The sequence below is a fragment of the Tachypleus tridentatus genome, chromosome 5, assembly GCF_004210375.1.
Source record: "Tachypleus tridentatus isolate NWPU-2018 chromosome 5, ASM421037v1, whole genome shotgun sequence".
Classification (NCBI taxonomy): Eukaryota; Metazoa; Arthropoda; class Merostomata; order Xiphosura; family Limulidae; genus Tachypleus; species Tachypleus tridentatus.
This window is the reverse complement of record NC_134829.1, coordinates 44,218,405-44,235,438: the sequence shown is the minus strand read 5'-3', so window position 1 is coordinate 44,235,438 and position 17,034 is coordinate 44,218,405.

Sequence of the window (17,034 nt, the reverse complement as noted above, 5' to 3'; positions counted from 1 at the left end):
TAATCAACGGAAGTTTGTTCGAAGGAAACCTTAAGGGCAGTATGAGAATCAGTGTGTAACAGATACAGTAAAGTACAGGAATGGGTAAACACAAAACAGGGGCTATACCTCAGCCTGTAATCCAATGTACTGTGACTGCCAACAGGTATAAATTGGTTCTGAACCACTACGTCATTCCTTTATGGGCATATCTTATTGGACAGTATTTCAGCTTTCATGTTTCAGCGGCATGTCTGCGAACTTACAACGCTAAAATCCGGGTTTCGATACCCGTGGTGGGCAAAGTACAAATAGCCCATTGTGTCGCGTTGTTCTTAATTCAAAACAAAAACAACAACAGCTTCAACATGTCAATGAAGCCGAGCATAAAACCAACGTTATGAGAAACCCATTTGGGACATAACGAAGCTGATGGAACATTCGCAAGGATGACATGACATCCACCAAATGTTGATATGAACATTATTGTACTATATTGATTATGAGAAAGCTGAACAGCAGACGAATAACCTGAACGAACTGTAAAATATGTCACAGGATATTTAGAAAATATCACAGTTCTCTGTTGATAAACTGTATAAGAGCACAAGAACACGAAGTACCGTTTGTTTGTTTTAGAGCAGAACTATATTGGACTATCTGATGTCTTTTACGAACCCAGGATTTTAGCGTTGTATGTCCATAAATTTAACGCTGTCACACACTGGTAAAACACAGTATCAAGCTCTGCATTAAGCAGTATATATTTACTTGTGTGTGAATACACCTGTAATAATATATTTACTTGTGTGTGAGTACACCTGTAATAATATATTTACTTGTGTGTGAATACACCTGTAATAATATATTTACTTGTGTGTGAGTACACCTGTAATAATATATTTACTTGTGTGTGAATACACCTGTAATAATATATTTACTTGTGTTTGCGAACACGTGTGATGATTTATTCACACAACGAACAACTAAGTATGTCCTCAAGTTCATGTTTCTTGAAAGTCCGTTTTTATTGTTGTAAACTGTATTAATAAAGAGTTGTGAGATGGGTAATAAAACGTCCAGACTTAGTCCACTTATGACAAATAATGTTCACTAAACGATGGGTAATAAAACGTCCAGACTTAGTCCACTTATGACAAATAATGTTCACTAAACGTCCTCATTTATGGAATAGAAGTGTCATATAATGTCACTTTCCATTGGAATACTTAAAGAATTAGCTGTGCAAAACATGAATAGTGGTTTTGTATCACCATTGTCTCTTAATGCGTAGCCCAACTTACATCAACATTTTAAAGTTTTAGAAATCATTTGTAATTTTTTGTCTATTTTCTTTCATCAACGTTAGTTTAGTTTTGTGCTTGTTTTAGAATTTCGCGCAAAGCTATACGAGGGCTATCTGCGCTAGCCATCCCTAATTTAGCAGTGTAAGACTAGAGGGAAGGCAGCTAGTCATTACCAACCACCCCCAACACCTGGGCTACTCCTTTACCAACGAATAATGGGATTGACCGTCACTATATAACGCCCCCAAGGCTGAAAGGGCGAGCATGTGTGGTGTGACAGGGATTCGAGCTCTCGACCCTCGGATTACGAGTCGAGTGTCTTAAACACATGGCCATGCCCAGCCTACTACTTTGGTACTGTAAAAGATTTACTGTTGTGGAGACAAAGTCGTCGTCTATTCTACAAAGTTTCATTATGAATACTCTGCCAAAACAATCTATCAAAGAACAGATTTACTGTTATACTTTTATTTTAATATCTACGTTTGTTTCAATTTAATCCATGTAACGTATATTGTTAAATATATATTGCACAAGTCCCGCCTGTTCTCTAAGTTTGTAGAAGATTCTCGAGAGTAAGAATCAACAATATATGTTTCATGAAAGCACTAGTGTATCTTTGAATATTGTTGTCAAGTGAATATTCGATAATTTTGCCAAGAAACAGTTTTAGAATACAGTTTGATCGCTACACTCAGTACACTATGAGCCTCGGAAGCTACGATTGTTACAAACGCTTATTAATCGGAAAACTACAGATATATGAACATTTATAGATTTCGAACATTACAAACTTCAGTGAATTAATTTCTGACGTTAGTATTTCTACGAGAATATTAGATATTTATTATTAGATATCTTCCTCGGTTACAAGTGAGCTTATAAACCGCGTGAGGCCAAGTAAGGAAAGAGCTAGCTTGATTTCCAGTCAAGAAAAGTTTAACAATATCATCTTGGAATTACTTCACTCAACGTGGACCTGGACCATTGATAAAATATTTAGTTTCAAACTAGATATAAGACTGAATATTGTTTGTGAGTTTGTAAAATGTTTGTATATAGGTCATTATAATAACCGTTATTAAATATAGTACTCTTGTTTGCATACTAAAATATATTTCTGTTAAGATTGATTTGGTTTGTTTGAATTTGCGAAAAACTACACGAGGGCTATCTCCGTTAGCCAACCATAATTTAGCAATATAAGGCTAAAAAAAGGTAGCTAGTCATCACCACCCACCGCCATCTCTTGGGCTACTCTTTTACCAACAAATAGTACGATTGACCGTCACTTAATAATGCCCCGACGGCTGAAAGAGCGAGCTGGTTTGGCGTGATGGGGATTTGAGCCCGTGACCCTCGGAGCACGAGTCGAGTACCTTAACCGCCTGGCTATTCCGGGCTTTCTGCTGAGAAAGAAACTTGTGTGTATCATCCTTGTAAGTTGCTTCCCAGTGGCTCAGCGGTATGACTGCGAACTTACAACCCTAAAAACCGGGCTTCGATACACGTGGTGGGCAGAGCACAGATAGCCCATTGAGTAGCTTTGTGCTTAATTCAAACTCAACAACAACAACGTGTAAGTTAAAATTACAATTTTCGGTTATTTGAAATCGTCATACGTAACATGATAAATCGGAAACTCGTCCGAGATAAATTATAATGTGGAATAGTACCCAAAACCTATCTAGTCAGAAGTTAACCAGAAAAAGTGTATGTGTGTTTTCTTATAGCAAAGCCACATAGGACTCTCTGCTGTGTCCACAAAGAGGATTGGAGCCCCTGATTTTAGAGTTGTAAATCCGTAGACTTGCAACGGATTTGTGACCTTCAAAAGATGGACCTTTATTCTTCAGGGGCAAATTTTGCCTCTGAATAAGAAAGATCCACCTTTCGAAAGTGCTCTCGTTATAGGGTTATTTATTCACTTCTTGTAAGACCACTTGAACCTACGTGTTTTTCCAACAATGAAGGTTATACACCAGGGGTGGCCAAACCGAGGCTCTTTGTCATATAACGTGCATCTCGCGAAAATATGTTGGCTGCGCTCCTTTTGCATCATAACTAATATAAAAAATAAATAAAAAAATTCAAGCTTTATAGTTATTTTCCGGGTATAAACTGAGAATCCACTGGATTAAAACTTAAGTTTAATGTTCATGGTGAGTAAATATACTTAAGAATTTAAATCCTAATTTTAATGCTTGAGTTGAGTCAGGGATTAAATAAATTTCAGATCAACAAGGATTACAGAGGAATTGTACTGGAGAATCAGTAATCATACAAGCCACTGCTGACAATGTTAATTTTAGCGGGCGTGGCTTGCAACCGCGTGATTGTGGCGTGTGTGGCTGTGTTGCGAGCAGTGAATTTAGCAGAGTGTTAGTGTAGAGTTTGGTTTCGTTGCGCGTGTTGAAGCTTATTGTTTCTTTTGACTGTGAAAATTTTGTGAAGAAAGATGGCGTCATCAAATTGTAAAAAGGAAAAGTATGAAGATAAAAAGATAAATTTTAAATCAGAATTGGAGGAAGCTTTTGCATTCACCATTAAATGAGATAAACCTTTGTGTCTTATCTGTAACGTATTACTCAGTCATTACAAAGCCAGTCACTTGAAACGCCACCATGAAATAAATCACAAAAAGTGTTCGTCTGATTACCCACCTTATTAGAATTACAGAAAAACAAGTTAACTGTGTTAAAATCATCACTAACTAGCAAGCAGACACTGTTAACAACGTTCAGTAAGGGAGTTGGTACAGCGACTGAAGCTAGTTTTGTTATATCATGGAATATTGCTCATGCTAAACGCCCATATTCTAATGGTGAATTTCTTAAGAAGAATATAGCTGAAGTTGTTGCAGTGTTAGATCCAAATAACACAAAACTTTAGCGACGAATAGCACAAACACCAGTTTCCCGCCACACTACAGAGAGACGTATCTTCCAGATCAGTGTTGATGTTGCAGGCAAAATTCAAAATGATTTAAAGAATTCCCTTGCATTCAGCTTAGCCCTTGACAAATCTACAGACATATAAGACAACCCACAACTGGCAGTATTTGTTCGTTATGTTTCCGCTGATGTAGCTGTGAAAGAAGAGATGTTGGACTTAGTGGCACTAAAAGAAACAACTCATGGTGTTGACATTAAAAAATGCGCTTCACAGAGCCTTAACAAATTCTGATATTCCACTGGATAAACTCGTCAGTGTTGCAACAGATGGAGCACCTGCAATGGTGGAGAAACATGCAGGATTAATTGCGCTTATGAAAAGTGATTCCAGCTTTCCAGAGTTTATTCCTGTTCATTGGATCATGAACACCTGGCAGCCAGATACTTCAAGTATGAAGATGTTATGAAATTTGTTCTTGAAATTGTCAATTTCATACGCTTAAATGGGAAGATCCATCGGCATTTCAAAAATTTTATTAAAGAACTGGAGTTTGAAGATAAACCTTGTGATGTCTTTTTCTACTGCAATGTCAACCAGCAATGTCTTAACTATTGTTGTGGGTCTATTGGAACTTATTATTACTTTTCTTAGAGAAAAGAAAAGATTCTATCCTCAACTGGGAAATGTTGAATGGACACAAGATCCAATGTCCCTTACTGATATAATGAATCATCTATAAACTCTCAACGTGGCACTCCAGGGGAAGGGTAAGGTTGTTTCTGATCTTACTTAGACAATTTTCAACTTTCAGAATAAAATAAGACTTTTTCAAAGAGACATATTGTGAAGAAACTTCAGTTAGTTTCCCAATCTCAAAAGGAGAGTAAATACATTCCCCGATATTGAAATAAAAGACCACAAACTGGAAGAATACAAAGATAAATTACAAGGACTGCTTCATGATATCCTAAATAGGTTTGAGGACTTGCAGAAGCTGACGCCCTGCTTTGCCTTTCTTGTATATCCATTCATGGTTGATATGATCAATGATGGTTGCCCAATTATCGAACCTCTGGTTAGAGAATCATCTGCTGTTGAAATGGAACTAATAGAACTACAGGAGGACTTTGGGTCTAAAGATAAATCTTATTCTACAACTGAGTTCTGGAAGCAAGTTCTAGAAATAAAATATTCTGAACTGAAGAAAACCGGTATGCGACTCATCTCAGTTTTTAGTACAACACACTGCTGTGAATCACTGTACTCTGTAATGAAGTTTGTGACGTCGAAGCATCGTGCAATCCTAACAAATCAACACCAGACGGAGCTAATTTGTACAGCCTTGATAATATATCAGCCAGAATTTTAACGACTCACAACCAAGATGGAAACTCACAAAACTTCTACTAGCAGTGATAAGCCTGATAATTGTATCACCGTCTGTTTCTGTCAGAAAAATATTATGGCAAAACTTAAATATTGTAAGGTGGTATCTGATTAAAATATCTCTAATTCTATTGTTTTGTATATTTTCCTCCATGTTTTGACCAGATATTTACTAAGACAAATAAATATCATTAAAAATATCTGTTTTTTACCCCTTTTATTATTATTTTTGTCAGTCTCGTGTAATGTGAATGAAATGCAAATTTGCATATTTTTCTTAGATGTTTCCTTACTTCATTACCGTATTAAATACGCTGAATACAGTTAAAACAATAATCAGAGAGTATTTTGAAAACATTTGGTATATATATGTGTACTTTGTGATTCTTGAAACTAACACAAATTAACAGTTTAAAAACTACATACATGAATACATATTATTACATACATGTATTTCTTAATATTTATAGAAAATTTATATTACAATAAAAACGTGTGTAATATTTGTTCATGTCTTGTGGCTCTCAAACATCTGAAGTTTATCGCATGTGGCTCTTACATTACGCAAGTTTGGCCACCTCTGTTATATACTGTATCTGTCTTGTATATTTACAATAGCTGACTATGTATGGTGGAAGATATCTCAGCGGCTCTAAAACTACTGGAAGACAAAATATATTTTCTACAACTAATATGTTCATGATTTATGATGAACAAAGCTAGAGTAAAGTACACGTTTTAAAATATTTGTTAAATAACTGCATTATTTTCAGCCCAATAACACAAATAAATCATCTCCAGACAGCTTGTTGTTTTTTTTATGTGCTGAAATTTCACGTTAGGAATTGTTATGGGAATAAAGCTGGCCTGTACACAAAATGTTTAAAAGAGGTTATAATTTATGAGATCAAAAACCAACACATATTACTGTACGAAGCACAATCAGCATACAAAGTATACTAATGCTACCGTGTCTGGGGGCATGTCTCCCCAGAATTTTTTTAATAGGTACATAAGAGGTTACACTTGGAAGTAATTGACACGAAGTATAGTTTATACAATTACGAGACTATTCACGTAAAATCCACCAAAACCAAGAACGATAAATACAATAAGCATCTTTGTTATAACGATATAAGCATAATGTTTTTTCACATCATACAAATGCCTTTGTTTACGGCAACAGGACTTAAACGTGGAACCCTCGGATTCGCATTCCCGGTATATTAACAATTTAGCCACGCCCAACCAACAAACATATAATTTCATTGAACGATACATTCTAGATAAAATGAGGGGAGATTATTCACAGTTAGGCTGAGCCCTCTCCAACCCGTATGTCCGTGTGAAGCTCGTATTATTGAGCTAAGGAGAGAATTAGCAAAACACAAGAGCCTGTTTTTTTTTTTTTTCCATACGGATTGTGACGAACTGTGACGTTGTAAGTACGTAAGTTTAAGCTAATGAGCTGCCTACGAGAAGAAAGCCTAGCGTGGGCTATCACTACCCCTCCCTCTTTGTTTCTTTTGAATTTCGCACAAAGCGACACGAAAACTATCTGCGCCAGATGTTCCTAATTTAGCAGAGGGGAAGACTAGAGGGGAAGGCGGCTAGTCATCACCAACCACCACCAATGCTTAGGCTACTCTTTTACCAATGAATAATGGGATTGATAAGAACATTATGACGCCCCATGGATGAAAGGGGCGAGCATGTTTGTTGTGACGGGGATTTGAATCCGCGATCCTCAGATTAAGAATGGAGCACCCGAACCATCTACCATACCAGGCCCGGATGTATGTGAGTGCCGATTTACGAAGTTACACAAAAAGCTAGTGCACACGTTTGTTTACTGTCTAGCGCACGCTTCTGTCAGTTAAGTGCCTTACTCAGAAAGCGTTGGTTTTGTAACTGTGAATAATCTCCCCCCATTTTATCTAGAATGTATCGTTCAATGAAATTATATGTTTGTTGGTTGGGCGTGGCTAAATTGTTAATATACCGGGAATGCGAATCCGAGGGTTCCACGTTTAAGTCCTGTTGCCGTAAACAAAGGCATTTAGGCATTTAGAGAACACGTTTAACACGTATGCGTGTTTGTGTGTTTTCTTATAGCAAAGCCACACAGGGCTATCTGCTGAGCCCACCCAGAGGGATCGAACCCCTGATTTTAGCGTTGTAAGTCCGGAGACTTACCGCTGTACTAGCGGGGGGACATGCCGTAAACACACACGCTTCTTACGTACTTTCAGACCATGAGAGTGCCATAAACATATAGGCTAAATCTCAATGTTTCGTCGCACAAAATTAGCCCAAGGGTTGGCTACTGACCAGCCTTCTTCCCTCTAATCTATCATTTCCAAAATTACGGACAACGATGTGGAGATATTCCCTGTGTAACTTTGTGCGAAACGTCCAAAACTAATACTATGCTTGGCTGGAGTTCTCGTCTGAAATCTTTATATACATAAAACACGTTGTGCGTTTCCCTCATCGACCCGCTAGTGTTGCAAGCTGTTAAAAATTGATTGAACCAGTTTCGATTAACGCCGGAAGGTGAAGTCACATGGAACTATCATAAGATAGAACTAATATGAATCAGCAAACGACTGAAAGATTTCAGTTGAGAACTTCAATGTCAGTTCAACCGATCAAGAAGGAGGTTCAAATCAGAATCTGTGGAGGCAAATAATAATGACGTGTTATTATTTTTTATCCTTTATGATTTCAACTCACAAACTAATTATCTTGGCATTCTTCATCACAGTAGAAAACCATCGTTATAAGAATAATGGAAACAATACAGGTACTGTCATTTGTTTTTATTACCAAGAAATAGTGGTAATTCATCGTTAAGTTATCAATAAATAACGGTAACTCATGACTAAGTTATCAATAAATAATGGTAACTCATGACTAAGTTATAAATAAATAACGGTAACTCATGACTAAGTTATAAATAAATAATGGTAACTCATGACTAAGTTATCAATAAATAATAGTAACTCATGACTAAATTATCAATAAATAACGGTAACTCATGGCTAAGTTATCAATAAATAACGGTAACTCATGGCTAAGTTATCAATAAATAACGGTAACTCATGGCTAAGTTATCAATAAATAACGGTAACTCATGACTAAGTTATCAATAAATAACGGTAACTCATGACTAAGTTATCAATAAACAATGGTAACTCATGACTAAGTACTTAAGTTATTTGAATTTTAAATTATAATTACATTTATCATGATCCATGCTGAGGTACTCCACAAATATTCCCCATAAGAATGACCAGATGAACAATGTGTGTTAGTGTTTGTAGTTGGTATTATGTCATTCAACACTGTGTAACAATGTGTTCTAGTATTATATGATTTAACACTGTTGTAACAGTCTACAGAGTCAGTTATTCAACAGTATGTGATTAGTGTCATATTATTCAACAATGTGTATTAATCTATCCGATGTTATGTTATCCAATGGTGTGTGATAATCTATGTAGTCAGTATTGTTATTCAAACGTATGTGATAATGCATGTAATTAGATTTATGTCTTTGAACATTGTTTATTAGTCAATGTAGTGAAAGTTATGTAATTCAACACTGTGTAGTCAACGTTTTGCAACCAAACGGGTTTTAATAATTTGTGTTGTCTGTGTTGTGTCACCCATGAGTGTGGACCAGTCTAGGTAGTTTGTATTATGTCACTGAACAATGTCTATTAATTTATGTAGTTTGTGTTATCTCACTGAAGAGCGTGGAATAGTCTATGTAATACTATCCAGCGGTGGGTAATAATCTATGTAATCAGTATTACGCCATTCAACAGTATGTACTAGTCTATGTTGTCACTGTTATGTTATTCAACAAGTTTTGAGTCAATGGTAAAACAAACTACTGACTGGTTCTGATTGACTCGTATTTTATCTTCACGTGTTCAACACTATTCATCTTTATGACCTGCGCAAATACGAAACGTTAATTTATCTGACATCCAATTCGTTCATTACCGAATGTAGTAATAACAAGTGAATTATTAACGTTGTCATTTGTTGGTTACCAACAATATTATTCAAGTTTAGTAAGTACCTGAAATAAATATTATTATATTAGTTACAAGGCCTAAATAAGATGAAACTAATAGGTATCAAACAAAGGAAATGAAAATTTATTGTCATTATTTGAGAAGTATACCATAATTAAAATAAGGCTTATGTTATGATCTCAATTATGTGATTCAGTGAGCAAATTTAAAACGTCACTGTTTATGTGTTCTTCTTTTTTGAAAACGATTTTGCAGTGTAAGACGAGACTGAAGGCAGCTGCTCATCACCACCCACCGCCAACTCTTGAGGTACTCGTTTACTAACAAACAGTGGGATTTACCGTCACCCACGGCTGAATAGGTGAGCATATTTAGTGTTAGGGAGACTCAAACCCGCCACTATCAGTTTACGAATCAACCTCTATAACCACTTGGCCATGCCGAACCTGTATATTCAGTGTCAAATATTAAACATAAATTCTAAGTAAGAAATTTAAGAATACTGATTGTTCCTCTTTCAAGTTCATTATATGAATACCTAAAGATACTTTTTAATGTAAATATAAATATTAATTTAGAGTTTTGTTTCCACTATCGAGATTTCCGCAGAAAACGGTGAAAATTTTGCTCGTGATTAATAAACATTTATATTTAAATTCCAGTTAAACATACAGTACCGTGAATATTTGTAGTTGTTTTATTTTACCCCTCACAAAAAGATTGTTCTTTCATTTAACGAAACTGTGATTATTTTAATTTAATTTACATAATAATGTTAAACACAATTTACGCGTTTTGAAACTCAGATGGTGATGCTGAGAAATGCTAATTATTTAAGTTTCCAATATTTTATAAACTTCAGAATATCTTTGACCAATGTCTTTCATTCGGATATACATGTATGAGTTTAATTAGAACAGATTGTACCTGCGAGTTTAGATTCGTGTACCTAACATGATAACAAACAGAAAACATTTTTATGCAAAATGCCTCGTTTGGGTTGAGAAAATATTTTACATAGAAGAGCGAACAACGTTTCGACCTTCTTCGGTCATCGTCAGGTTCACAAAGAAAGAGGTAACTGACCGGAAGCTGACCACATGTTTGAAAGGGGTTGTGTAACTGAGTGTCGGAATGTAAAAGCCGTTTTTGCATATAAATTTCTCAACAAGTGGGTTTCTCGACATCACTGAGAAAACATTTTGATCAGTAACACAATATTCAGAAACATTTCGAGTCCCTTCTTCGAGGCCTGGCATGGCCTAGCGCCTTAAGGCGTGCGCTTCGTAATCTGAGGGTCGCGGGTTCGCGCCCGAGTTGCGCCAAACATGCTCGCCCTCCCAGCCGTGGGGGCGTTATAATTTGACGGTCAATTCCCACTTTTCGTTGGTAAAAGAGTAGCCCAAGAGTTAGCGGTGGGTGGTGATGACTAGCTGCCTTCCCTCTAGTCTTACACTGCTAAATTAGGGACTGCTAGCACAGATAGCCCTCGAGTAGTTTTGTGCGAAATTCCAAAAAACAAACCCCTTCTTCGAGTACTACATAATTTATTGTTGTATTAAAAACATGCTAATTTAAAGGAGTTATGAAATTCTTTTCTAATCGATTCTAATATTGGCTCAGGGAAAGTAGTCATCCTGGAAACATGGCTTACTACTTTAAAATAGTCATCCTGGAAACATGGCTTATTGTTTTAAAGTAGTCATCCTGGAAACATGGCTTACTACTTTAAAATAGTCATCCTGGAAACATGGCTTACTACTTTAAAATAGTCATCCTGGAAACATGGCTTACTACTTTAAAATAGTCATCCTGGAAACATGGCTTACTACTTTAAAATAGTCATCCTTGAAACATAGTTTATTGTTTTAAAATAGTCATCCTTGAAACATGGCTTATTGTTTTAAAGTAGTCATCCTTGAAACATGGCTTATTGTTTTAAAGTGGTCATCCTGGAAACATGGCTTACTTCTTTAAAATAGTCATCCTTGAAACATGGCTTATTGTTTTAAAGTGGTCATCCTGGAAACATGGCTTATTGTTTTAAAGTGGTCATCCTGGAAACATGGCTTACTTCTTTAAAATAGTCATCCTTGAAACATAGCTTATTGTTTTAAAGTAGTCATCCTTGAAACATGGCTTATTGTTTTAAAGTGGTCATCCTGGAAACATGGCTTACTTCTTTAAAATAGTCATCCTTGAAATATGGCTTATTGTTTTAAAGTGGTCATCCTGGAAACATGGCTTACTTCTTTAAAATAGTCATCCTGGAAACATGGCTTATTGTTTTAAAGTAGTCATCCTTGAAACATAGCTTATTGTTTTAAAGTGGTCATCCTGGAAACATGGCTTACTTCTTTAAAATAGTCATCCTTGAAACATGGCTTATTGTTTTAAAGTAGTCATCCTTGAAACATGGCTTATTGTTTTAAAGTGGTCATCCTGGAAACATGGCTTACTTCTTTAAAATAGTCATCCTTGAAACATAGCTTATTGTTTTAAAGTAGTCATCCTTGAAACATGGCTTATTGTTTTAAAGTAGTCATCCTTGAAACATAGCTTATTGTTTTAAAGTGGTCATCCTGGAAACATGGCTTACTTCTTTAAAATAGTCATCCTTGAAACATGGCTTATTGTTTTAAAGTAGTCATCCTTGAAACGTAGCTTATTGTTTTAAAGTGGTCATCCTGGAAACATGGCTTACTTCTTTAAAATAGTCATCCTTGAAACATAGCTTATTGTTTTAAAGTAGTCATCCTTGAAACATGGCTTATTGTTTTAAAGTAGTCATCCTGGAAACATGACTTATTACTTTAAAGTAGTCATCCTGGAAACATGACTTATTACTTTAAAGTAGTCATCCTTGAAACATAGCTTATTGTTTTAACTTGACTTCTTATTCATCGTCCGTCTTCCTAAATTTAAAACATTAATGTATATGTGGTTAAATTCAGTTATTAGATTATTTGTACAACTTATTTTACATGAATCTAATTTCTCCCGTGGGTCTTACAATTCTAAAATTTAGGGTTTGATTCCTCGTGAAGGACAGACTTAGAAAACAACGACATTGAGTAAGTGTCACTAACATACTTTAGTAAGTTTCTAGATGTGACAGTATTTGAAGAGAGTCTCACGAATATTGTTTTGTGGCCATATTAGAATAAAGTTATATATAAACACCTGAGTGTATCAACCACTTACAATTTTGAGATCATCTGAAAGCATCAAAATATTTCTATTCTGTAACTAATGTGCATTAAAAATCTTTTTTTTAGCAACAAAGTTATTTAATTTTGGTTAAAATAAAAAAAAAACGATTAAAAAGTAGAATTATCGCATTGTTAAATGTAACAGCTCCTTACTATACTAAATATAATATACTAAAAACGTTTTTAATGTATGTTGTTTTGTATAGATTTCATTCACAGTAGGAAGTGTTAAGTATCTTCAGAAATAAACCGTGAAACAAGAAACATAAAATAACATAAAAGAAATCCTCTAACAAAGAACCAAACAACATGAAAGGACCTCCTAAAACAAAAGGAATAAACAACAAGAAAGATTTATTTGTTTTCTGAATTTCGCGCAAAGCTACTCGAGGGTTATCTACGTTAACCGTTCCTAATTTAGCAGTGTAAGACTAGAGAGAAGGCAATTAGTTATTGCCATCCACCGCCAACTCTTGGGCTACTATTTTACCATCGAATAGTGGGACTGACCGTGACGTAATAACGCTCCCACGGCTGAAAGGGCAAGCCTGTTTGGTATGACAGAGTCGAACGCCTTAACCCACCTGGCCATGCCAGGCCTAACAAAGACGTACAAACACGGTTGTGCTAAGAACTGTTTGTTTAAAATCGAGCTATACGAGTTCTGCTCACCATTCGATTTCTATCATTATGTGAAGAATATGGGGTAAAAAGTATTATTTAGATAGTTTTATTTACTAAGAAAAAACTTATCCAAAAGTTGAAATCAAATGTAGTTTAAATTATCGCAAGAATGGTTTTTCTTTTATGTTCTTTTTTAACATGCGATACATATAAATAAGAAATATTTTGTTATCTCTAAAGGAACATATGGGTTCTGCTGTTAGGTGGTTCTTAATTCGTTTGAAAGAGCACATTGCTGTGAAAATTCAGTCAAGTATCACACTGTGAATAGAATGATAAATTAGGCTTCATATTTTTATATCACTCATATCACGAACGAGAACCAAAATAATGACTGGACGAAGACGAGAAACAGTTACAAATCTGATTGAATTTGATCATTGTAATCTTGATGATTGAATTTAACCTGTTCAGTGTCGTAGACGAGATAACTCGTCCAAGCCAATCGGTAACACAGTGCCACAGACGAGATAATTCGTTCTTAATAATACCTAACGTCAAAGCTAGATGTCAGCACCATGCATGCATTTTACTTACAAATTATTCAATTTTGTAGAAAAAAAAAGCTGAAATACTTGGCAGGCAACAGGTTAAACAGCAGAATTAGGCAACATTACCTCTAAATTTGCGAGCTTTAAGTTTTAAAATGTGAGGTTAACTTAACCTCGTATATCGGGAAAATGAACAGGGTCTTAAAAGTTTTAGCATTGTTATTTAAGGACGCGGCTCAGTAGTTCGTTCAGCGAAGAGAAAAGATATACAAACTGTGCTGTGCCTACGATTTATAGAGATATGATTTTTAAACTTTGCATGCCCTCAGACATATCACTGATCCGGTTAAACTAGGAAAATTATAAACAAACAACAACAAAAAAACACAAATAAATTAAAATAGCCTTTTCTGATTAGAAAATTTGATTCTGGTATCCGCCAAATAGAGGTCTTTATTTTTGAAACGTTCATTAATGTTTAGAAACAGAGTGTCTGTTTTGGGGATGCAGGAAATCTTATATATTATTGCTATAAACACTATAGTTTGTAAACTCAAAGAATGTTTCAATGTATATTGCCATCAGACGTTAGTATTAGTATTAATTCTTTATTGAACCACAGTATGTTTCTTATTAGTATTAATACTGTATTCTTCATTGAACCACAGTATGTTCCTTATTAGTATTAATACTGTATTCTTTATTGAACCACAGTATGTTCCTTATTAGTATTAATACTGTATTCTTTATTGAACCACAGTATGTTCCTTATTAGTATTAATACTGTATTCTTTATTGAACCACAGTATGTTTCTTATTAGTATTAATACTGTATTCTTTATTGAATCACAATATGTTTCTTATTAGTATTAATACTGTATTCTTTATTGAACCACAGTATGTTTCTTATTAGTATTAATACTGTATTCCACAGTATGTTCCTTATTAGTATTAATACTGTATTCTTTATTGAATCACAGTATGTTTCTTATTAGTATTAGTATTAATTCTTTATTGAACCACAGTATGTTTCTTATTAGTATTAGTATTAATTCTTTATTGAACCACAGTATGTTTCTTATTAGTATTAGTATTAATTCTTTATTGAACCACAGTATGTTTCTTATTAGTATCAATGCTGTATTCTTTATTGAACCACAGTATGTTTCTTATTAGTATTAATACTGTATTCTTTATTGAACCACAGTATGTTTCTTATTAGTATTAATACTGTATTCTTTATTGAACCACAGTATGTTTCTTATTAGTATTAATACTGTATTCTTTATTGAACCACAGTATGTTTCTTATTAGTATTAATGCTGTATTCTTTATTGAACCACAGTATGTTTCTTATTAGTATTAATACTGTATTCTTTATTGAACCACAGTATGTTTCTTATTAGTATTAATACTGTATTCTTTATTGAACCACAGTATGTTTCTTATTAGTATTAATACTGTATTCTTTATTGAACCACAGTATGTTTCTTATTAGTATTAATACTGTATTCTTTATTGAACCACAGTATGTTTCTTATTAGTATTAATACTGTATTCTTTATTGAACCACAGTATGTTTCTTATTAGTATTAATACTGTATTCTTTATTGAACCACAGTATGTTTCTTATTAGTATTAATACTGTATTCTTTATTGAACCACAGTATGTTTCTTATTAGTATTAATACTGTATTCTTTATTGAACCACAGTATGTTTTTTATTAGTATTAATACTGTATTCTTTATTGAACCACAGTATGTTTCTTATTAGTATTAATACTGTATTCTTTATTGAACCACAGTATGTTTCTTATTAGTATTAATACTGTATTCTTTATTGAACCACAGTATGTTTCTTATTAGTATTAATACTGTATTCTTTATTGAACCACAGTATGTTTCTTATTAGTATTAATACTGTATTCTTTATTGAACCACAGTATGTTTCTTATTAGTATTAATACTGTATTCTTTATTGAACCACAGTATGTTTCTTATTAGTATTAATACTGTATTCTTTATTGAACCACAGTATGTTTCTTATTAGTATTAATACTGTATTCTTTATTGAACCACAGTATGTTTCTTATTAGTATTAATACTGTATTCTTTATTAAACCACAGTATGTTTCTTATTAGTATTAATACTGTATTCTTTATTGAACCACAGTATGTTTCTTATTAGTATTAATACTGTATTCTTTATTGAACCACAGTATGTTTCTTATTAGTATTAATACTGTATTCTTTATTGAACCACAGTTTGTTTCTTATTAGTATTAATACTGTATTCTTTATTGAACCACAGTATGTTTCTTATTAGACACAACAGGTATGGTATGGTTAAAATACCATTATAAAGTCTTCCTTTTTAATTTTTGGAGAAATGCAAAAAGTCTGAGTACAAAATATAATATTAAACATATAATAAATCCAATACTAAATAATGTCTTATGACAAGTATAATTAATTATGATCTTTCTTATAACAACCATAACAGCTATTTGTCAATACTTTTCTTGTACTTTAGCTTTGTTCTTTCACACCTATTCATATTATAAAACAAAATAGCTTCTAATTTCCAGGCATTCACGTTAGAATGTTGTCCAAATTGTATTGTAGCATAGTGCCATCTGTCGGTTTGCCTTAGAAATACCAGCAATATTATCAATTGTTTGTTTGTTTTTAGTTTTGAGCAAAGCTACACAACAACATCTGCGCTAGCCGTCGCTAATATAGCAGTGAACGACTACAGGGATAGCAGCTAGTCATCACCACCCATCGTCAACTCTTGGGCTGCTCGTTTACCAACGAATAGTGGGATTCACCGGAACATTATAATATGTGTTATGAATACCCACGTTAATGCTTGTATTTCAGCACCTCAGTTTTTCTAAAGGGTCAGGAATCCAAAACAATAAAAAACACTTTAAATGAAAAGTAAAGTGAGTATAACTATTCGGAATATCTAAATCTAATTTCCGAAATTGAAATTACATTACAATGACTTCCTGATCCACTACCACAC